Source organism: Manis pentadactyla, chromosome 13 (assembly GCF_030020395.1).
Source record: "Manis pentadactyla isolate mManPen7 chromosome 13, mManPen7.hap1, whole genome shotgun sequence".
Taxonomy (NCBI): Eukaryota; Metazoa; Chordata; class Mammalia; order Pholidota; family Manidae; genus Manis; species Manis pentadactyla.
The window spans coordinates 67,845,388-67,869,219 of record NC_080031.1 but is presented as its reverse complement, the minus strand read 5'-3'; the positions used below and the strand labels follow the sequence as shown (position 1 = coordinate 67,869,219).

The 23,832-nt window shown below is 38.0% G+C and overlaps 1 long non-coding RNA gene across 1 annotated transcript; it reads left to right on the top strand.

Moving 5' to 3' along the window:
* The first annotated feature begins 7,481 nt into the window (after nucleotides 1-7,481).
* Nucleotides 7,482-11,989, top strand: LOC118921375 (uncharacterized). The gene is made up of 3 exons (XR_005028318.2): nucleotides 7,482-7,607; nucleotides 9,316-9,406; nucleotides 11,279-11,989. It is a non-coding gene; the product is annotated as an uncharacterized LOC118921375 (long non-coding RNA).
* The last annotated feature ends 11,843 nt before the right edge of the window (nucleotides 11,990-23,832 follow it).

Below are 23,832 nucleotides of genomic sequence, written 5' to 3'. Positions count from 1 at the left end.
TAGTGGCTAGTCCCTGCTCCTTCTTGGCAGAACAGGTCTTCACCAGCATCTTCCTCTATGGTTTTAGATACTGAGGAACAAAAATCCTAATATTACCACTTCAACTGCCTTATCTTGCTTAAGGAAAATTTTATTTAATTAATACTGTATGCAAAAATACTTATGGCCTGATTTTGTAAACTAGCAAAAAAGCTTATCCAATTTCTTACTTAAAAGCGTATATTAAAAACCCAAAAATCTATTCTATAACAACATGTAATATTTAGTGTGAATGTAATTTTGTATTTCTTCAAGAGAAATAATCATAGGTATTCATTAGGGAATTTTTGTATAAAATACTTCAATAAAATTATGAGCCATGAATCCATAAAGGGTTCTCATGGGACACTGGGAAGTCTTATAATTTTTAGGGCACAGGATTCAAAGTCAATTCCACCAATCACTAGCTCCGTGTATTTAGACAAGTTCCATCAACACTCTGCCTCTATTTCCTCATTCATAAAATGATGTTAGTAATAAAACCAATTCACAGGTTTATATTGAGGATTAATTAGTAAAAGTAGAATGCTTACAAAAGTGCCCATCATCTAGTGATCACTTAATTAGTGCAAACTATTACTAGTTAGAGTACAGCCTTAAAAGTACTTAAGAATTTTACTAGAGAACAAACGTGAACCATGAACCATTTGTGTTACTGTCAGAGACAAAAATAATTGACTGAACCCAAGGCTCGATACAGTCTAGGAACTCATGTGTTATTAAGGTTCCAGACTGGAGGCTTTACATAGTTGGAGCTGTCTGTGTTTCTTGTCAAAGGAGAACTTGGTATTGTTGACCTATCTTAGTTACAAAGGACACCCTACAGGGAAGACACAGTTTGGAGACTTCAGAAGTAGATAAAGATATCATAGCTCACGTCCCTACAGAGAGATGAATTCCCCTTTTAGGCCTCTTAGAAGATGAAGTGACGTGTGCAGAAGCACCTTGCACAGTTTCTGATATGCAGTAGGTGCAGAATAGAATGGGGCATCTCTGATTTTTCCATTCAGTTATGTTTCCTAAAGAAGAAACACTTGATATTTCTTAAACAAATGCATTAGGAGCCTGGAGGGCTATCTCACAGCTTTTTTCAAAATACGTTCTGCGGAACACTCCACTATCCCCTCAGACTCCACTTTGACCTTTATTCTGGCCACAGAGATTTCAGTTCACTCAGCCTGGGAGAAATTGTATCTTTATGTGCAGGATAGAGTTTGCAGTGGTTAGGAGCATATTAAATGAAGTGTGGAAGGAAGCCATATAAATTTTGTGTAAGTGATCTGGTTGTCTGTTGGCTTCCAGCTTCATTCCCTGCCCTTCCTTGTTCTGCATTTCTGGGAACTGCATTTACAAGGTTTCTTTTTTCCAAATGGAGAAACATGTGGAAACTGCAGGGTAGAAGAAGGGAAACTCCAGCATGTTCCCCTTTCCTTCAGCGGTGTCTCCCGCAAGGGCTCTCTCTCCACGCTGACTCCAGGCCCACTGGCGAACACTTCCCTCTATGGTTTGGGCGCCCAACGACAGCCCCAGAATGGGTCCAGCTCCTGCTGAATGGCTGTGGCTCTGACGTACCACTTGTGCTGGTGGCGCTGACTGTGGTCACTCAGCTCTGGGATGCTCCAAAGCTGCTGTGTGCCTCTTCAGCTCTTCTACAACCTGGGTTTACAAATCCCTATATAAAGTCCCTACCTTTTGTTTTCCTGTTAGAGTCCTGCTAATGCCATGAATATTTCCCAATGTGTACAACTATGCAACAGTTTTGTATTGTAAAAGCTGTTTCTATCCGTACTAGACAAAGCAAATTTGGATAGGTCAGATATTTTGAAAATAATATGTGCATTTCCATTTATATATGTTCCCTCACTATTTCTCTTGATGAAATCAAGCCCTTGCTCAATAGATTCCACCCCACTTTGTCCTATGTAGTCAGGGCCTTCATCTCATTTTAAATAATGACTTTTCCCAAAGGAAGTGTCTCCTTTCAGGATATCATAATAAGCTAATGGACTGAGTGATCAATGTTGTGTGCAGTGGAACATTAGAAATGTGCCATAAAATATGGAAAACAATTTAGCCACTCTCTAATGCAGGCAATTCTTGTAAAAACTATATATGAAAAACATGTACCCACCATTTTTTCATGCCTTACGACAAGATTAGATGCAATAAAAACCTTGTCTTAGCAAATCAGCACGTTAGAGTATACTGTCAGCAATAACTTTGCAAAGACATGTCCATTACCAAAGAGGAGCATTATCCTAAATTTACTCTCATTGAAGATTGATGTCTGCTATAAGCCACCATCTGTCTCTAGATTCTGTGGTATTACAATGCTGTCACTCCACATGTGGGGAGCAGTTTGTGACTTCTTGTTTTCTTTTCATTTTTTCATCTTTTCAAATTTGAAGGTGGACAGGCAATCGTTGGAACAAGGCAACAGAGTGCGGCTGACCGTGTGAATGCAATGTAAGGATCAAGTCCAAACAAATGCCTTTTTTTCTCATAGGTAAGATGCAGAAGATATCCAATGAATTGTTTGAATGTGATTGCCTCACAGTGACTTATCCTAGTGCGTTATCAGCTATTTTATAACAGGAAAGCATATTTCCGCACATCTGGACAACTTCACAAATTTTCCAAACGAAATGGCTTACCAACATTTTTACCAAGCAAATAAGGATTTTCTTGATTTGAATTTTCTTTAAGGGAAAAGGAATAGATCTCCATCCCAGTGCTGCTTATCTACTGAATAGAAGTCTTCAATTTTTTTGATTACTCTCTCTGGACATGAATATATGTTCGACCCTTCAGTTCCAATAAGTATTTATATATAATATACAAATGATACTCATCTATATGCTATTATATTAATATACTGTATACATTGTAAAAATGCACACACAATATAAATATAAAATGATGGGATAAAAATAAGTGTACGTAGAACTTCAGTTATTTTGACCTGCATTCCATCAGTCATTTCAACCAGACTGCAGAGGTGAGCTCACAGCAGCCAAGCCGTGCTGAGAATTCAGTTCCGATGCAGAGAGGCCACTTCACTCTTGTCCATTAGAGGTAGGCTTGCCAGATCAAATTCTGAACACCCAGTTAAATATTGATGGGATATACTTATACTAAAAAATGATTCATTATTTTGTCTGAAATACGAACAACTGTGCACCAGAGTTCATTACTCATGAAATCTCCCTGCTAACTGTAGCTGTGATCCACTTGTTGGGGGCTCCTCCCAACACTTTCCCTACTTCATCCTGCCTACTTGGCTCCCCAACTTCCTCACCAAGTTTGTAGCTGTCTTTTAGCCCAGGACTGACAGGTACAAAGCCACCTGTTTGCTATGATTTCTCTGTATGTCTTTGAATTGGTTATGTGCATGTACATGTGGTGCTGAGTAGCTTATTTGCCATTCATTTACTCCATGCCCAGCAGGGTTTAGGCACGGAGCCCAGTACCTGTGGTATTAAGAAGCATAAGACATGATTCCATTTCCCTCAGAGTAAAAGCCAACATCCTTAAAATGATCTGTGTGGCCCTTCATGTCTGGCTGTATGGGAGCCGCGGAAACGCACCTCTCAGCTCTCAGGATATAACATCTTTCCCCCGTGTGTCAGTGGCCCACACCCTCACTGCTCTCCAACTTACTCTCTTTGTGTGTGGGGTGGGGGGACTTCAGGTGGCCTCCTTTCTAAAATCACACCCCTTCCTGTGCTTATGACGCCTCTTTATTACTTCATTTTGTTCCCTAGCATTTACCATGAACAAACTCTACGGTTCACTTGTTCACGTTACTGTCTTTCTATCCTATGGGAATAGGTTCTGTGAGGCAGGATTGCGTTTTGTTCATGGCTGTAGAAAAATGCCTGGAACAATTCACTTAGAACATGGCTTGGAACAGAGTAAATGCCCAATAAATACTTGCTGAGTAAATGCATCTGTGCCCTCAGGAGTTAAAGGTCTTACGGGGGGAGACTTAATCAGGGAGATAGACTTCGGTCTCTCAGGGATGGGAGCGCAGAAGTAGAAGGAACAGCAGTGCTTGTGTTGAATTGTAATAGCTGGGTTGGGCTCAGGAAGCCTATGCAGGCAGCGCTGGCTGCCCAGCCAGCACACAGACAGGGAAGGGAGCCAAAGGCAGAGAAAGCAGCATGAAGAGTGAGAGAAGTCTGGAAGGAGAGGCACAGACAAAAGGGGAGAGCTTTTCAAAGGAGAAAAGAAAATACTGCCTACTAAGTAAACCACTGGAGAAGCAGTCTAGGTCCCATGGCTTCTGAAGGTATTACTAGGTAATAACAATAATGGTGCACAGCAGTATTTATTTGGTGACTACTATGTTCCAGGTGTATTGCTTTGTATCTACTATTTATTTTATTTTATTTCTCCCCAAATCATGAAAAGTAGATAATTCCAAATTCATAGGTGAGGAAATTAAGACTTGGGTAACCTCAATAGACAACTTTCAAATTTGTGTTAAGGGACAGAAAGATAGAGGATTCAGATCTTGAGAACTTCCGGAGTATTTTCCTTTTCACTAAGCCTTTGCCCTGGATTCCCGCGGCACCTATGTTCACAGTACTGAGCACACTGTGTACCCTCTTTCTTATCTGTCCCCTGGTCACCCAAGGATGGAGACCTGAGTTCAGCACCATAAGAAGCAGGTTGGTCTGCTTCACCACAGGTCACCAAAACGGCACCACAGCAAAGCATGCTTCTGGACCCCAACTTATGGGCTGACCTCTAAAAATAAATTGACCCTCCAGCATTTGTATTCAGCCAATGTGGCAACTTAGCTCTAAGTTCTGACTATGGATGTCAGTCCAGTGTTTCTAGACTTTCAAAAATTATTGGCACAAAGGAGCTTTTCTAGACATTCTTTTCCTAATCCTTCTGTCTCCTACCCCAAACTCCCCTTTGAAACTTGCATGCCATAGACACGTTGTATATCTGATTAGGAAGGCCATAAAACATAGTAATATCTAACATCTAAGATACTTTTCAATCCCCAGGAACCATTGCTCACCCTCTGTGGTGATACACTCTTGGTGAGAGGGCATGCTCTAGGGAACTACAGCTTCTTATAGCTGATTTTTCAAACCTAAAGACATCTTAGGAATACAAAATTGTCTTAGCAACGAATTATAGGTATAGTGGACTAGACTGAAGTCAGGAGCCCTGAGCCCTTTCCTGGCTTTGCCTCTTACAGGCTGTATCATCTCAAGGAATCTAAATTTTCTGGTCTTCACTCACCTTAATTCTAAAACAAGGGGCTGCGCTGAATTAACTCCAAAATCTCTCCTAGTTGAGAAACTTCATGAGCTTCTATAATAAATCCTACTTGTTGACTACTTCTGTGATTTGATTGTGGAAGGTACATAGTTTATGGAGTTAAGACATATATTAACAGTTTCATTCGCTGGTGGGAAATGCATGGCAAGCTTCGTTTTTGTGTGCTCCTCCTTTGCATGATGGGACAGCCCGAGTGTGTTTCCACAGATGTACTGGTTTGCGTCCTGCAAACTTCCATTTCCTTGAGTGCCTCTGCAAACTCACCAATGGAGGCCTGAATGATTTGGCAACATCGGAGCGACAGACTTCCCTCATGGCTCTGGATCACAGGCACAAGTATTTGTGGGATCTTAGCTGTGTCACTACATGAATTAAAATAGAGCAATGAATTGGCGCTGCTTTCCATAGCATTAAGTTAGACTTGACCTTCGAATCACATTTAACAGAGTGTGATTAGAGGACACAAATCACAAAGGTTTAAGTAGTGTTCTCTTCCATCAAGGGAAACTGATTTAATTCAATTTGATTTCATATGGTGCTCGAAATTCAGGCAACTCTAGAGGATCCAAGGGTGTTACACAAAATCTATAAAAATATGAAAATGTTGGAGTTTGGAGTATTTCACAAAATTTATTATCCATATATACAAATGAATTTTATTTGTCCATACTATAAAGCATACTTCTATATTTACAGATATCACTCATCATAGGACCTGAAAATTGCAAGAATTAAGGGATCAGAGCATGAATCATTTTGAATGCATGAGGAGACTTCTTTATTCAAGAGAGAACTCTGTTAGAAATTCTATTAAAATGGAAAATTACTTCATATTATGGATAATTTTCTTTACCCCATTTATTTGCTTTAAAATGTGTGTGTGCTGTGGCATTGGTTTTTGGAGAGTGGGGCTAACGCTCAAATTTCTCTAACTCTTCTGCTTTCTTCCTCAGTCCCTGCTTTATCAGGAAGGGCCGTAGCTTTGAACAATATCCCTTGGACTCAGCTTAGATATTTTAGATTATTAGAGTCTCTGTCTCTTTACTATGTCTTAATGAAGGGTCCCATTTCAACAAGAGTGACTGACAAGAGGAAGGAAATAAGCGTGCCAAGGGCCTCCGATGTGTCATTCTGCCACATGTGTATGGAGTGATGCTCACGATAAGTGTGTAGTGTTGGAGATTTTTTTTTCCATTTCAGTACCTTATTAACATGTTTTGCTCATCACAAAAAAACTAAAACATCTTTTAATAATGTATTACTCCACTCCCACTTTGCACAGTTCAATTTGGGAAGAAGGGCTATGTGTTATTTATATGTGACTTAAGACAAACATCTTCCCAGAAGATTATTCCTAAATGCAAAGAGATTAGACTAGATTTATGCATTTACCCATTAGACAGTACCAACTTTTTTCTTTTAGTTTTATATACTAGTTCCTATCAAATCTTAACTATTGCCTACTTTTAGAAATCTGTGAACTAGTAAGTTTATTTCAAATTCATAAAAATAACTTTTTAGCCTATAAAAATTAGTGTAAAACATAGGTCAATATACAAATCTAGTAAAACAGTTGGAGAGAAAAAGATGGCACAAGACTTTGGGTTTGGGAAGTAGCATGGCTAAAAGGAGGCTTTATTTATTTTATTTTATGTGGTATAAGGTAGACCTGAGAAAATTCATAAAGAGTGTGGTGCCATAGAGAGAAGGCAATTAGGTATTTAAGTGAGAAAACAAGTTAATAGTTGGATCAAGTTCCTTTACTAACTGGGATGGAGATGAGATCGAGGGTCAAGGAGGAAGGTTGGCCTTGGAAGGAGAACCCAGAAGGAGAAGAGGCTAGGTGGTAAAGAGAGAGATTTTGATATGGAAAGGAAGTCTAATTCTCAGAAAAAGTCTTCCTAATACTGGGCTGATGGCTGAGTTCAAAGGCTTATTTATATTCTGCATAATTCCCTGAGTGCATCATAAGGACAGTCTACTGGACGAAGCTACAGGACACAGATTTCAGTGCATCCCACGGAAGCTCTTGTAGCAATCTGATCTGCCCATAAATAGAATGCATGATATCAGCAGGTGCTGGGTGCCAATCCCTGCTGCACGCCAGGGAAACCTACTTGGCAGATGGTTGGAGAGAAGACACAAACATGAAACGAGGAAGGGACATGTCAGGCTCTGCATGAGTAAAAACTCGGAGGGCCCAGTTAGTGGGCACCCAGGCTTCTTGTGATGACTTTCTTTACATGTTTGGAAAGAGGGGCCAGAAGGTGAGTAGAGCGGTATATTTGAATTTCAGGAATGCCAAAGTGAGTGACTAACAATACTAACAATTGGAAGGGAAAACAAAAGAACTAGAAAGAAAATGAGGACATGGAAGAATGGGGTGGGAGGGTAAAAGACCAGATGTCTCAAGGATGACAAGATAATGAAAATTACCTCTCTAAAAGCATCTTTCTCCTCCTTGCACCTTGTAAGCACTACTCCCAACCTGTTATTGCTTAACCTGCTTGACCAGGTGCTATCCATGAACGTTGTGGTAAACTTATCCAAACTAGCCTAGAATGACTAGGGTCATAAGTCAAGTAAGTTAAATTTTGTTTTAGGAATAAGGCTTTAGGGACAATGATCTCATTATGATATTGTAAGTAGTGTCAATTAGTTAAAAAATATACTTTGCCTCCTCTAAAAAAATGTTGCCACGTTCCTTGATAAGTTCTTTAGTTCAAGTTTCTTAGACTTTTCATGTCAAGTGAAAATCTCATACACAAAAAAACCCACCCTGAAGTCACTGCTAATATAAATTGGCAGTTACATAATGCTTGAATTGTAAATATACTTTGAATCACTTCTAAGTTCAAACTCCTTCCCAACTGCACTGCTACCTATTTTTCCCTTTGATTTAAGGCAAGCTTATTAAATTGGAATTAGCAGAATTGGATAAAAATGAATTTATATTGATTAATTATTCCATCATTGATGCACCAGTAAAAGTATTTCAGAGTTCACCTGAAGACAAAAAACTCTGGAGCAATAAAATGTGGTCAGGAGGAGGTTGCAAGAACATTTCACCAAAAGGAAAAGTACATTAAGGAATTTTATCAGGAGACTGTCCTCCTCAAAAGAGGTGCCTGCTAAGATGGTATGTGGAAACAAAACTCAAGCAAAGACAGACTTCAGTCCCTTACATCATTAATAAGTATGCAGGCAGATACTCCCCCTAAGTATGGTAGACCTAAGCTTATCTGGAGATAAAATTTGATTTTGTGCAGAACACAATCAATCTAATTTAGCAATAAAATACTATGGTCCATAAGACCAAAAGTTGTAGGTAAATCACGCACCCTATAATTATGACCCTCGCATCCACAGACCTGTAGATATCAGTTTGTCACTTTTAAAACAAATGCTTTAGCAGTTGAATAGATAAGAGGAAACCTGATTTCTGAACTAGAAATGCACTAGTGTGTCAGCATATCATCAACCCATGATTTACATAAAAGTGGAGTGGGGAGGGGCTGTGCTGCTAATACCTCTTGAAAAGCTACCGAAATAAACATTCATTTGAATCACAAAGTGCCCGGATTTTATCAAGACTACCAAATCATGGCCTTTCCCTCTAAAATATACATGCCTGCATTAGAAGATGAATATTTTGTAAGAAAAATAGGCAATTGTTTCAGGGGCATGCAGTTGTCACCCTTGTTGAGTTCTTTTGTTCCTTCTTTTCTACTCTGCTGAAAATCCATTATTAATTTCGTGAAAATAAGAGATTGTTGCTATCTGATCAACTCAATAACAGGAAACGTTTTGTCTCCTTAGAGGTGATGGGGGATTTGGATGGGAGATGAAGAAATATAAAGGAAAAGGAAGGTGGATCTAGGTGGCTTTTGTTCTGATCATTATTTACCAGATATCACCAAGTGTCCACCTTACTAAATATTGTTTGTATCCAATCATTACCATTGTTATTTAAAGGAAAGTACTTCCTTCAGTAAGAATCGACTTGGATTATTTGTCCAAGCAAAGCACATCTCATGTCTTCAACTACATTATAAACCCTTCAGAGGTGAGCATCTAATCAGGCATTTCTCCCTATGGTCTAATATAGTCTTGTTCATAAAAAGAAAATTGCTAAAAACACTTACAAACTAGACTGGAGAGCCTGCCGAGCCAAAGTCTTCCTTCCAATCACTATTTGTTTAGTTTGTCACATTCTCTTTCATTTTTTTTTTTCATTTAACATAAATTTTCTTTTTATTTTTAAAAGAATGCTAGCTTGTTCTAGAATTCTGACAGTTGGTGAAAAGGTCTTTACATGTTTTTTAAAAATTTACTTTAACAGAATCTATGAAAAGAATTCTTGTGCATTTTAAAACAGTATCATAGCAGAGATGGATATTGCTTATCCTTTTTCCTTCCACAGCTTTCAACCATTTCTATTTTTAGTTTTGGGAGTTGCTTCTAAAATTCTAAATAATATGGCTATATTTTCCTCTCTTAAGTTATCAGTTTAAATACTATCTGCAGACTTTCTGTTATTGTACATTAAGATTTAGCTCACAAACACCTTCCCTTCCCCACAAAATAATTATGGCATTGTTTCCTTCTAGTGGTAATCTTTGAAATTAAAATATTTTCTTATATTTCCACTACTTATTTTCCACACAGCATCTCTTGACTCTCTACTTTATAAATAAGGATATTTACATACTATAATGTGTTTCTCTCCACGTCTTTTTCAACCTACCTCCCAAATTTTGTCAGCTGCAGTTTTGCTGTCCCTTGTCAGGGTTGATTTGATAATATTTACATTGCATTCAATTAATGCAATTTAATCTTTTGTATATTGTCTATGGATTTAGTCTAAAAAATAAAAACCAAGAAACAGTACCTTTTTCTAATGACTATGAGAATAGAATTCAATGCAGAGCCAAGCAGTGCACCATGATTATGCGTACTTAGGTTCCATTCAAATATCAAATCTCCAGAGCTCAGAGCAATACTCAGTGGACCCTCCTTTCCAACACTGCACCAGTGACCCAAAATTGTGCCAATTTGACTTTAACACTATAAGTTTTGTATAGTTTATTTTTTTTGGTATCATTAAATACAATTACATGAGCAATATTGCAGTTACTAGATTCCCCCCATTATCAAATTCCCACCACATACCCCATTACAGTCACTGTCCATCAGCATAGTAAGAGATGTTGTTGAATCACTGCTTGTCTTCTCTGTGTTGTACAACCCTCCCTGTGCCCACCCCCCTGCTACATCATATGTGCTAATCATAATGCCCCTTATTCCCCCTTCTCCCTTGCTTCCCATCCACCACCCCTAGTCCCTTTCCCTTTGGCAACTGTTAGTCCATTCTTGGGTTCTGTGATTCTGCTGCTGTTTTGTCCTTCAGTTTTTGCTTCATTCTTATGCTCCACAGATGAGTGAAATCATTTGGTACTTGTCTTTCTTTGCCTGGCTTATTTCACTGAGCATAATACCCTCTAGCTCCATCCATGTTGTTGCAAATGGTAGTATTTGTTTTCTTCTTATGGCTGAATAATATTCCATTGTGTATATGTACCACATCTTCTTTATCCATTCATCTACTGATGGACACTTAGGTTGCTTCCATTTCTTGGCTATTGTAAATAGTGCTGTGATAAACACAGGGGTGTGTGTGTCTTTTTGAGACTGGGAAACTGCATTCTTAGGATAAATTCCTAGGAGTGGGATTCCTGGGTCAGATGGTATTTCTAGTTTTAGTTTTTTGAGGAATGTCATATTATCTTTTGTTTTATATTAGTGTAAGTAAAAACAACTGGTCAGCCTTTTATTTTGAATAATTCAGATGAATTCTTTAGTTTCTCAGAAGGTATGCTTCCCCTAACTCAGGGACCAAACTTTTAAGTGCTTAACATCTTTCTACTCTGCTCCCCAGGTACTGGGTATGACCATTGCAATTGAAAAACACCATTTGGATCATTATCTTCAACAGAGAGGCACATTCACCACTGCTGAGAATGCTTTCTAGCCTCTCTTCATGCTGTATTTTTGAGGCCAGCTCCTTGCAAGTCTATTAGGAAATGGGGCTCTAGAAATCTTGGTGTTTACCTTGCAGGTACAGGACCTGGCTGCTCTGTGCAGGGCGCCCTCAGCACAGATACATCAGACTGACCATATTTAATAAGAAGGAAGTGTTTCCTCTTCCGATCTAAGTGCAGAAGCCACAATTCTTTCTTTCTAATACTTGATATGCTTTTTCCCACATGCAGTCTTATTCTACTTCAGAATGAGTAATTTTCAAAATTCTCCCAGAATTTTTCCTTTATGAGAGGCAGGCTGGACTGCAGAGTCTGTTCCCTGGATGGGGTCAACCAGGTCATCCCCTGAATTCACTGTGAATGAGACACCCCTGAGAGCACTCCCACATGCTGCTTTCAAACCTAGAGATGACTTTCTTCCTAAATTATGTACAGAATTTCATTCTACAATTAACTTAGTTTAAGATAATTCACAAATAAAATTGTAACTAATTACCTCTTTGAGACAAGGCTATTTTGGGGTGATAAAACCTTCTGAACCTGGAATTTGGTGAAGTCTGCAAAATTTCATTAAACTTTATCAAAGAGCATTGAACTGTACAATTAAAATGGTGAAATTAATGGTATATAAACTATATCTCAGTACAGCTGTTCTTAAAAAGTAGTCTGGTATTATTTCTTACTTGAATTTGATATGAATGAGGTTTTTCCAAGCAGATTTTTTATGCTGGGCTAAAATTCACAGAAGTGTCTGTTTTGAATATAGGTGGATGTTCACGAAGTGCATCCTATGTTTCAGTTTCCTTTCACATATCCTAGCTCATCCACTGTGGAGAATTCCACTAAACAGCCCCCCAAAACCAAATAAGCTCATAATTCATCTGAAGCAACTCCAGTACCACGGAGAATAAAGTAAAGTTTTCAAATTAAACCAATAGCTACATTGAGTGGTGGTGGTGAGCAATCATGCCCTTTTAAAACTCATAACCCAACAAAAGAAAATGAGGAAAAAGAAATCATGGTTTTAAAGGAAAGACTATGGGTCATGCTGTGTATTACAATGACTGACAGTCACCTACGTATGAGTGAACCATGTTTACCAGGGCAGCCTATGCTGAGTTGGTAGCACCCGGTGTAGCCCACAGAGAAATGGCTGGACAGCAGGTGGCCATCAGGGAAGTCTGCTGGAGGTAACCCGTGATTAGTGCCAGGTAGGCCCCAACTTTGGGCTCAGAGCAGTACTCTGGGTATTTCGAAAAAAATCCATGAAGACTAATGAGATAGTGTACCGAGGTAGATGTGGGTACAAGAATGCAAAATAGAAGCCATTCTAAGTGGATTAAACACCACTTAAATGCTGATTACAAAGAACAAAGGCAGAGACCAGTTTCTTATCCTGAGGCAGAAGGTCAAAGTCAGCTAAACCAGAGGCTGACCTGAAGTGGATTTGCCTGAAGATTTACCTAGACTTCCTTAAATTTTCCCTGATTTGTTCCAGAACACTGGCTGGGGGTTCAGGTAGGGGCTAAGTGGCCCCAGCTGTAGGAAATAGAGAGCTGTAACACTGGGAGTCCAGCACATCATTACAGTGTCTGTAACTGGAATGTGCAACCGCTCACTCTTAGTGAAATATTTAGACTGACTGGAACTTGCCTGCTTCGCTGCCCATCCCCTCTAGCATAAACTGTTGCTTAATTCTTCTCTCTCCTCCCTTCTTACACGTGCTTTGTGTGACCTGAAGCACAGACTTCCTAAAATTGACTTGCCTACAGTAAAATTCCAATTGGAGGACCCCTGTCTGTAATATCCAGCTGAATATGCTCACCACCTTCAGATAATTAGAAGTGAACTTATGACATGGTGTTCATATTTATATCTAAAATCCACACTTTTAACATTTAGAAAGCTATAACATGGAGCAAGTAGTGTGTCAATTTATAGGCTAATTTTTTTTTAAATTGTCAATCTCTGTTCATTTTCTCTCCCACAAACTTAGAGGGGATGATGATAATGAACTTCTACCCCACATTACTTTTCAAACAATCCTTTTCATGCATGCAAACCTACAAAATCTCATGCTTTCAAACATTCATGTTTTTAACAAGATGAGTTCAATAGTTTACCATCCAACCAAAATAAGAAAAATAAAATCACAGTAGAATGAAAATGCTACATGTATATAGGCTGTGAGTCCCTTAAACCAGACTGAAAATACATAGGGTGAGTGTCCAAAAACAATTCTACAAGTCAATACAATAAATCAGGCCCAGATGTCATAAACACAATAAATCATTGGAAACTGCCAAACCACTTTTCTCAACCTACTGGATTCAATTAAAACCACCACTCAGTTCATGAGAGGCCTTCTAATAAAGCAGATAATATCACTCAGTCTCAGCCATCCACCCAAATCTAACGTGAGAGACACAGGATGTTAAATTTTGACCTACAGGCCTGCTAAAATGGCAGGGTTTAGTCCACATCTGCAGTAATGCACTGCCATCCCTTCTAGGCCCTCTTCCCATAGAAGCGTTCAGTGAGAATGCCGTTAATTAGCCTTTGCCATTGTAACACAGCAAGTGCCAGATAAACGCTGTAGGAATCATGACTTTCTGGACCTTGTTTTTGTGTTAAAAATACAGAATAATCATTGAAAAAAGACTAGCGTATTTAATCAAACGTACAAAGCAAGGGTGTGACACAGTGCTCTGTGTTTTATATTCTTTAGTGAAATTTCCTGAGACATCCCAACCCTACTCAGTGTAGAGATCTGTTTCCAAACAACTTGTAACTGCCATTCAGGAGAAAGACAGAAAGAAGGAGGGAAAAAAAAAAGAAACACTCACAAGCTATTATGAATTCACGAGGCTGACGAAGGGCCCCGTTTTCCAGGCATCTTCTAGGACTGGAGGTTAGGAACCTCAGTGGCCCTTAAATAAAAAAGATTCTTTGAGTTTAGTGTAGAAAAGATACAAAGATACCCACCCATGAGGTTGTTTTAACTTGAAGGCTCACATTATTAATCATAAACAATCTCTAAACTCAGTCAGCAGAAGCCTTCCTGGCACTTTCCTTGTGTATACTTGGCTCCATTTTATAAAGACAGAACAGACTATGTTTGGCATTTTTGCCTTGAGTTATTGACATGTTTTAAATTATGCTGTTTTATGTCCATTCTTAATAGAACAGAAATCTGCTACAAACGATCTTTATTAACAGACCGCCTCAGGTGCTGAGACTCTCGATTTAACAATGTCTCCAAACAGACAGGCAGGGAGCTTGTTAATAGGCTTTTCCAACCCTTTGGCTTCTATGAGATGTAAGTGGATTATGGGGGTTTGTTTGTCAGGCTATCTTTTTACATCACTGTCTGAATAATTGTCACAAAGGCCTATTGCTCTGGCCTAATTAACAAAATGTACAAAATTCTGAGCATAGAACTTTTATTGATTAGCCATCTCCATGGGAAGCTTATGAACCCCCATGACTCCTGGCCCCAGCCAGATGCTCTTCGTGGTGTTACACAGGGGACTTCAGCCTGTTCTTATACCAAGGACTTGTCAGAAAGTGACGCAAGAAACCACATTTGTTGGTTGTAGTTTAAAAATTAGTATCATCCATCCAGATGAGACAAATTCTTATGCACATTTCACCATTTGTCTACTACAAAACAATACTATCTGTTATATTTTATGTATTTTTCAGAGAAACTGATTCTTGAGGAGGTGGTTTCGACAATAAAAATATATAGTTAAGAAGGAAAACTAAGTTATCTGAATGAGGAAAAAAATGAGAATCAAATGAAAAAATCAGAAAATGGAGAAAAGTAAATTTATTGTTCAACTACTTTTAACTGACTAATTTCTTCAACAAATATCTCAAGGCTTGTGTGCCAGAGGACAGTTTAAGACACTGGACCCAACTAGGAACCAGAAGACAGACAGTATCCCTCCTCTTGTGGAACGTTTAATAACACAGAGCACAGATTTTTTTAAAAGCACAGGTATTGATGACCAACAACCGTTTCTCCATTAAATTCTCTGTCACTTCTCTTAGGAAAAATAGAAAGCCGAAGGCATAATAAATTCTGTTTGCTGACTTAGGAAGTTAGATCAGCCATAGGAAATTAAGCCGTGTACATCATTTTTTTGTAATATTCAGAAGGTACACATTGAAAAAGGTGCTAACAAACATTTGAGGGAGATGAGAAGACAGTTCCTGGTCTTAAGGAAGTTCAACTTAAAAATGGAAAGCAGGACAAATAAAAATTGATATCCATGCAGCACCTTGCCTGAGGGTTTCAGCCCCGGGCAAGTTCACTATGGACTCAGTAAGATCAAGAAATGACAATAGAACATTCTTGGGGTAAAACGGTTTATACCCGACTTTATTCTCCCGGGGGTAGGTTGAGCACTCCAACTATGTCTGCAGGTCTGTGGCCGTCTGTCTCTGCCTCCGCCCAGAGCGCGGGGAGGAGCTCTCGATGCAGCGACTCAGTCAGTAACAGCTCATTGCCTCCCCGTGTGGAAGCAGTGGCCGAGCAGCAGGCCAGTAACACCATCAAGTAGTTTAGGTTCAGAGGAGGATCCTGGCCATAGGGAACTTCCATTTTCCCCACAGATAGGTTAGAAAGTTTTGACTAAATTTACGTTTTCATCTTTTAAATCACCCCAAACCGATATAATGACTGCATAGGCACTAAAAGATTAAATTCAAACCACTGAGGGAGCTGTAGTTGGGAACCTGGAGCAACATACATAGGATTGAATTAATTCAGAAAGCATAAAGGCCCTGGGAGTAGATCGTATTTTTTTTTCCTTTTTTTATTTTCCAGTATGAAAGAGCCAGTGGCAATTCCTTTTTTCTATCAGAAAAGATATCTTGCCTAATTTTGGGCATTTCTGTTAAATGTTAGAGACGGTTTCACCCTGGAAAGTCCACACATACAGGTATAAGCATATACGCATGGGCATTCATCAACATGAAATTGACTTTTCCAGAAATGATGTGAGTAGGTGTCCTGCATCCAGCTCTCTGCTCAATGCTAAATATTAGGATGAATGTCACAGTAGCTGTCTTCAACTATAAAAAACAAACATCAGAGTAGAGGAGGACAAAAGGGTTGTGCAGGTGGAGGTCAATGGACCGAGCAGACTATTATAGCTTGAATGTTCTTCAGGTTACGATAGATTATGCCAGGGAAAGCCAGCCCTCCTGTACCATCAGCTCCTTCCAGAAGCTACTGGGGAATTGAAATAAAAGCAGAGGCTTTCTTTTTTTTTTTTCCTTTGAATCGAGAGCAGAGTAGAATAATAGCAACACCAATAACGAACAGAAACTATCATTTGTTGAAAGCCTGTTCTCCACTCACTTTTCACTTTGTTCATGGTTTACATTTATGAGCTTCATTAATCTTAACACTGCAAAGGAAGTATTACTATTATGTCTATTTTACATGTGAGGGCACAGACAGCAATCATTTGTTCAAGATCACAAAGCCAGTCAGAGGTAGAAGCAATGTGTAAACCTAGAACCAGTGCTGAAGCCCATGCCCTCAGCCGCAGCACTAAACCTGCCAGGGCCTTGACTGACACAGGCATTTGTGGTGGTTGTATGAGTTGGAGAAGCAGCAATTCATCACTCTTTGCCCAGCCGGTTATTTTCCCTGTTTTGTAAGAGGATCATGTTTAAGGTAAACTGGTTATCACCTGCCTAGACACCAGTGATTTACAATTATTTCTTTATTAAGAAACTGTTCAGTGGGTGAGTGGTCTCTCTGAAAAAATGCCAACAAAGGGCCCTTGTCAGGTTTTTGGCAGAGGCACATCTAAACACATAAAAACAAGTTTAAACACTATCATTTATGCATAATTCTTTCTTGGCATCATCTCTCATTTGCCACAATTTGCAGCCAGAAAACACTTATTTCTACTTTTCTTACTCTAGAAATAATCCAGCTTTAAGTGGATCTAATTCCTCCCCAGAAGAGAAACAGCCCTGTCAGGGCTTGGTTGTGTGGGCCGTATTTGAGACATCAAGGTTTTCCTTTTCTGCACAGCTGCACAGACTCTGAGAGCTGGTGCTAAGCCAGAGTTCTGTACCCACTGCGATCTGCAGTCTGGAATGATAAACACAGAGCTGCCTGTGGTGAGGGCTGCAGGCGTAATAGATGGCCATGTCTCAACCAGAGTCAGGCAAAGCCAACACAAATCATTAATCCAATGGCTTATATGTTAAATATCGCAAAACGTGTACTAAATGGTGAGCTGTCTCAGTGGAAGGCAGTGATAGGAGGGAGAGAAGGTGGAAGCAATTTAAGGGAACAAGAGAGAGTAAGTGGCTGTAAGTCCTTCATAAAGTCCTACTCAAGAGCTGATTTACAGCCATGAGGCCCTCTTGCTGCAAATAGTTCATAAAGCCTATGACCTGAGCACTTCCCCATGGGACCACAATAACATTTATCTAGCATAAATTAATGTGTTTCAACCACTAATTCAATTTGGCCATCTCGTTCCTCTGGTTTTGGCAAAGCCTAGCCTTGCTGTAAAGTCACTGGGTGACTCACACGAATGGCTGTTTGTTAAGGAGTCGCACACCACTAGGAACAAAGAGTGCTTATTAGTTGAGTAGTCATAAAAATATACCTCCAGAGCACATTTGGAGCTGTGCTAATTGAAACTTCCTCTTTAGAGAAGCCTGATCAAAACCAGCTGGAGGAGTCTAGCAGGAGCAGGTTTCAACATCACACTGAAAGCCCAGCAGATTGAGAGAGAGCTGCAGGGCCTGAAAGAAGAGGGCATTCTGGCCCAACCACGTCTCTAATTGGCTCCTGACGTGTTGCAAAGAGCTTGTACCCTGAGCCTGGCCAACGATGGAAAGAAACTCCTCCACAAGTTAAGATTTGAAAAAAGAAACCCGGAATGCAGTTCCCTCATAAAATTCCAGACCTGCCAACCTTCTCAAACAACACATGGGAAAAACCACATGAGCCTAGTGAATTTAGGAAAATGAAGTAGGATATTGTTCTGAAAAGGGAAAAACAAGAGCTTATGCATTTTCAGTGGTAATAGAGCCTTTTAAGAACATAGCATTAGTATTTAAAACCAAAACAAAACATCCAACGCACAGAGGAGCAAACAAACAAAATCCAAATAAAAAGCAAAACCTTGGACATAATACAAAACCGCAGACTATATTTAGGGACAAAAAATGAGAACTATCGCCTCCTCTCTGGATCTATATGAATTTCCTATTCCAAGACATAAGGATGACATTCTGCCAATATGTGTAGGAGCAAAATGCATCCATAGGTTTGCAGAAAATGTGGGATAATCATGCATGTACTGTGTTTGCTTTACTTGAGGGTGGTTTAGCCATTTGCAAAGGAAGCAATCACTGATACATAAATATAAATAGCATATTCCACCCATCAAATATGTGAATTTTATTTAATTTAGATGAGTGGAGTGCCTGGAAATATTAAAAGCAAGTTTTGTTTTATAACACCTTTAAGTAGCATATAAATTAGGACAGACTACTGGTCTAATTTATTTACTCATCAATTTAACGGAGCGTCTAGTTTGGGAGCTATGTCACAGTGATTTGTAAAGATACAGGGTGGGGAGTTTTATTTATGTACATGGGGAAAGGATCATTATGTTTTATGCCACAAAAGGATGAGAGTAACTATATGTAATATATGGATTATAATGATTATTCAGGAGGATATAATTATAGCCCCACAAATAATAACCATGAAAGTTGAAAATTTGCTTCATTCCCCCCCCTGTTTTTGGAATGCGTTAAGCGGCTAACCTCTTCTTAGGTTTTTCTTTTTTCTTCCTTTTAGCACAAATAAAATAAATTTAACTCACTGGGTTTAAAAATAAAACATCCTTATGAACGTAAAAGTTAGTTATATAATTCTGTCTCTGCTCCCTTTTTATGCATAAAAACATGCACCCAAAGTTTATCAATCTTTGACATAAAATGTGGCCTCCAGTATGTGATACAGTCTTCTGAATTTGTGCAGATCTGAGTAGAAAGTGTTTCTAATGCTTCTATATTATTCATATGACTTGTCAGACACTGAATCATTCTCAATGTTTAATGCAATTTACAATTGCAATGCTATGCGCTTGATTTTATTTATCTTCTTGTCCAAGTACTATAGACATTAGGGAGGCTTACATACAGTGCTGATGAATAAATACAGAAACAAGATGAAGGAGGCTGAATAATTTGGAAAATTTTCTAAAGCTGATTCAAGATTAAGTGATGAAAAAAATAGTGTGTAAAATAAGGCTAAACCCAACACTTTTCTGAGTTAAAATGGGGTCTGGAGAGCAGTCCTTGGCCCAGCTTATCCCAATTTTCCCACTAAAATATTTTCTTTAAAACTCAGAAAGGATGACTACCATATGTTGTCACCAAAACTGGACTTGAAGTTAACAAATGCCAGAATTGAGGAGTGTCTAATTATGTAAATATTCAAACAAACAAACAAAAGAAACCCCAAATGATTTCCAGGTTTCATACAGTTAAAAACAGAGGAAATCAATCCACTCAGAAGTGGATAACAGTCCCTCATTCAACCATAGCTCTGAAAATTGACTATACTGAAAACCAAGGCAGGCAGCTGTCCTTGGGACTGAGGCCAGAGTCTAAGGCAGCCCAATTCTGCCTCCCTGTCACCTTCACATGGGCTGTGATTCTGACCGTGGATGGAAGGAGAGGGTCCACTGAGACCTGCACAAATCCAGAGTCAATGGGTTGCTTTGGGAAGTGGTGCCACACATTCAGGAACTAAGATGCAAATTCAGGGTTAGACCAAGTGAAGGATTCATGTCAGGCCATAGGACTGTAGTGGACAAAAGGTTGCTAAACTCTGGGAATTAGGCTAGGAGTTGATAATGATCTTCTCTTCTGGGAGAAAGAATAGGCCAGAAGACATGAGAGTGTGTTAAGGTAAAGCCTGAATAAACCTCTTTTTATTCCAGGATAAATTTAAAAATTCATCATGGAGCATATGAAAAAATATTGTATGATGAGAAAAAATATTTATCATCATAAAGATTCAAGTGAAGAGCAGATCTCTGAGTAGATGATCTAGAAGAATCAAAATACTAATTTAGTAGAATATTATTTAATAGACTCATGTGGCAATAGTTGCTGGCTTCTCATTCTTCCCGGACTGGGCATCTACAACTACATTTTTCAGACTCTCTTAGACATGTGTGGTCAAGACTAAGGTTTCCCCAGTGAAAGGTGAGCAAATGGATGTCACTGGATTAAAAAAAGAAAACAAAAACTCTTGCAATAAACATCCACATTTTTTTCTATGGTTTAGAAATAGTGATGACCAAGCCTTAGAACGTCAATTTTTAAAATGGCAGAATTCCCCTGCAAAATGGTGGAATAGGTAAGTTCTTAAGTCTCACAGTGAGAATGACTAGACAATCTGGACCATTATTATTATGATTCTTAAATCTGCTCAAAGATACTGAATATCTGTCAAAGAGTTGTGGGAATAAGATTAATAAAAAGATAAGAAATGCAGAGAAATGAGCCCAGTGTTTAGGGACAGTTTTTCCTAAAGATTGCTGCTAATTCTGGAATAGGTGAATAAGTGGCTGAGAAGCTGAGTAGAATTTGTAACTGACTTGTAAAGCTAGAGGAACAAAAACTAAAATCCAGGGATATCAAAGGTTAAGAGACCCATGCATTTAACCTGGGATCCTGATGGCTAAAATCCAGGAATAAGTCAGATTTGGTTATACCGGCTGTCACAGGGAATAAACGTGACTCTAATTTTAGTGACTGAAACAATCCCAGATTCCTAGTGCTACTAGTTATCTACTAAAAACAAAAAGTAAGAATTATATTCAACCTTAATTGACTGTTTTTTTTCAAGTAAAGTTTATTAGGGTGCAATTTTTATTCAGTTAAATTCTCTTTTTATTGTGCAGTTCTAAGAATTTTGAAAATCACATAAACTCAAGTAACTGCCTCCATCATAAAGATATAAAATGTTTCTATCACACCCCCTCATGTTCCTTGTAATCAATTCCTTCCAAAGCAACCACCTATTTGATTGTTACTGTGATCCTGTCTTTTCTACAATGCCATATAAATAGAATCATGCAGTATTAATAATAGTAAAAGCTGCCTTTTAAGACTGGGTATTTTCACTTAGTATAATGCACTTGAAATTCACCTCTGTGTTTACATAAATCTGTCATTTCCCCCTTTTTATTGCTAAGTTGTATTCCATTGTATGGATGTACCACTGTTTATCATTCCTCAGTTCATGGGCATTTAAAATGCTTCCAATTTTCAGCACTGTTGAATAAAGCTGATACATCATATAAATCATATTTATATTTATAAATATATCAAATATATATTTTTATATATGATATATATATTTTATCTATTGATGCACAGGTTTTTGTGTGGATCTGTTTTTATTTCTCCTGGATAGATTCCTAGGAATGGGATTGCATATGTTAAGTACATGTTTACTTTCTAAAGAAACTGCTTATTAGTTTTCCAAAATGGCTGTACCCATTTTACATTCCTTCCAAAATGCACAAGAAGTCCAGCTGCTTTATGTATCTGGTAGCTTTTTCTTTAATTAAAAAATAACAGCCATTCTAAACATGCATTTGTATCTCTTATTTTTTTTAATTTCCTCATGACTAATGATGTTGAATTTATTTTCATAAACTTATTTTCTATTGGTTTATCTTCTCCAGTGTTCAAATTTTTCATCCATATTTTTAATGAGGATTTTTGTTTTCCTCTTTGGTTGTGGGAATTCTTCATAAATTCTGAATACAGCTCCTTTATCAGATATGTATTTTGCAATTATGTTACCTTTCCATGGTTTCTCTTTTCATTGTCATTTCAGTGTCTTTCAAAGAGAAGAAATTTTTAATTTTGATGAAAACCAATCTTTCACTATTGTCTTTTATGCTTTGTGCTCTGTGTGCTTTAAGACATCTTCACCTAAACCAAGATCACTAAGATTTCTCCTATGCTTTTTTCAGAAGTGTTAACATTTTCAGTTTTATATTCAGGTCTATGATTCTTCAATTCAACTTAACTTTTCTTGATGGTGTGAGGTATGGATTGACATTTATTTGCATATGGCCCAATTTTTCCAACAATTACAAAATACTAATTTCTCCATTGAATTGCCTTGGAACCTTTGTTGAAAATCAGTTGGCCATATATGTATGAGTCTATTTCTGGACTGTGTAGTCTGTTTCATTAATTTGTATGTTTGTTCTTTCTCTTCACCTCATTGTCTTGATTACTGTGTATCTTAAAATTAGGAAGTTTGATTTCCAAACTCCAAATTTGATTTTCGTTTTTCAGTGTTTTGTGGGCTATTCTAGTTACTTTGCTTTCTCCATGAAAGTTTTATAATTAGCTCTTTGTTTTTCACACATAAAAAAGGGGTTGTTCATATTCTAATTGGGATGATACCAAATGTAAAGAATATTTTTGAGAATTTAATTCTTAGTAATATTGATTTGTCCAATTTATAAACATTGTTTTGTAGTTCTCAACATATGAGTCTTGCACATATTTTGTTAGATGTATCATGAAGTATGCATATTTTGATGTTACTATAAAAGGTGCTGTTTTAATTAAATTTAGTGCCTAATTTTTCATTACTAGAATATTGAAAATTTCCATATACTGATTTTTCCCCAAATGATCTTGCTAAATTTGCCCATTAGTTCCAGTAGCTGTTTCATAGATAATGATTTTTAACACAGACCATCACATTTTTTTGTGAAAAGAGACTGTTTTATTTCTCTTTCCAGTCTAGATGCCTTTTATTTCTTTTTCTAACTTATTATAGAAACTAGAACTCCAGTGAACAGAAGTGATGAGAGTGCACATTCTTGCCTTATTATTAGTCTTAAAGGAAAAGCATGCAGTTTTTCACCATTAAGCTTGATGTTAACTGCAGGTTGCTTTTTGTTTGTTTGTTTTGCTTGTTTTCTTGCTTGTTTTTTTAATCAGTGTCCATTATCTGGTCAAGGAAGTCTCCTTCCATTCTTAGTTTACGGAAAGACTTTAAAGAAAACTAATCCATGCTGAATTTTTGTCACATGGTTTCATGCATCTTTTGAGTTCATGTGATTTTTCTTCTTCAGTCTGTTGGTATAGTAAAATAAATTGATTACTTTTTAATATTAAACAAACTTTGCATTTCTGGGATAAATCCCAATTGGACATGATGTTTTTATCTTTTTTCTGTATTGCCACATTGGGTTTGTCAGTATTCTTTTAAAGAAACCAATGTTTGAAAGAAACTATTCATATACAATGTCTGATATTCAGTAAGAAGTAACTGTACCCATAAAGAGATCATTCAACTTAAAGGAAACTAAGAAAAATGATATTCAAGAGAAAAAGACTCCAAAGGACTGGC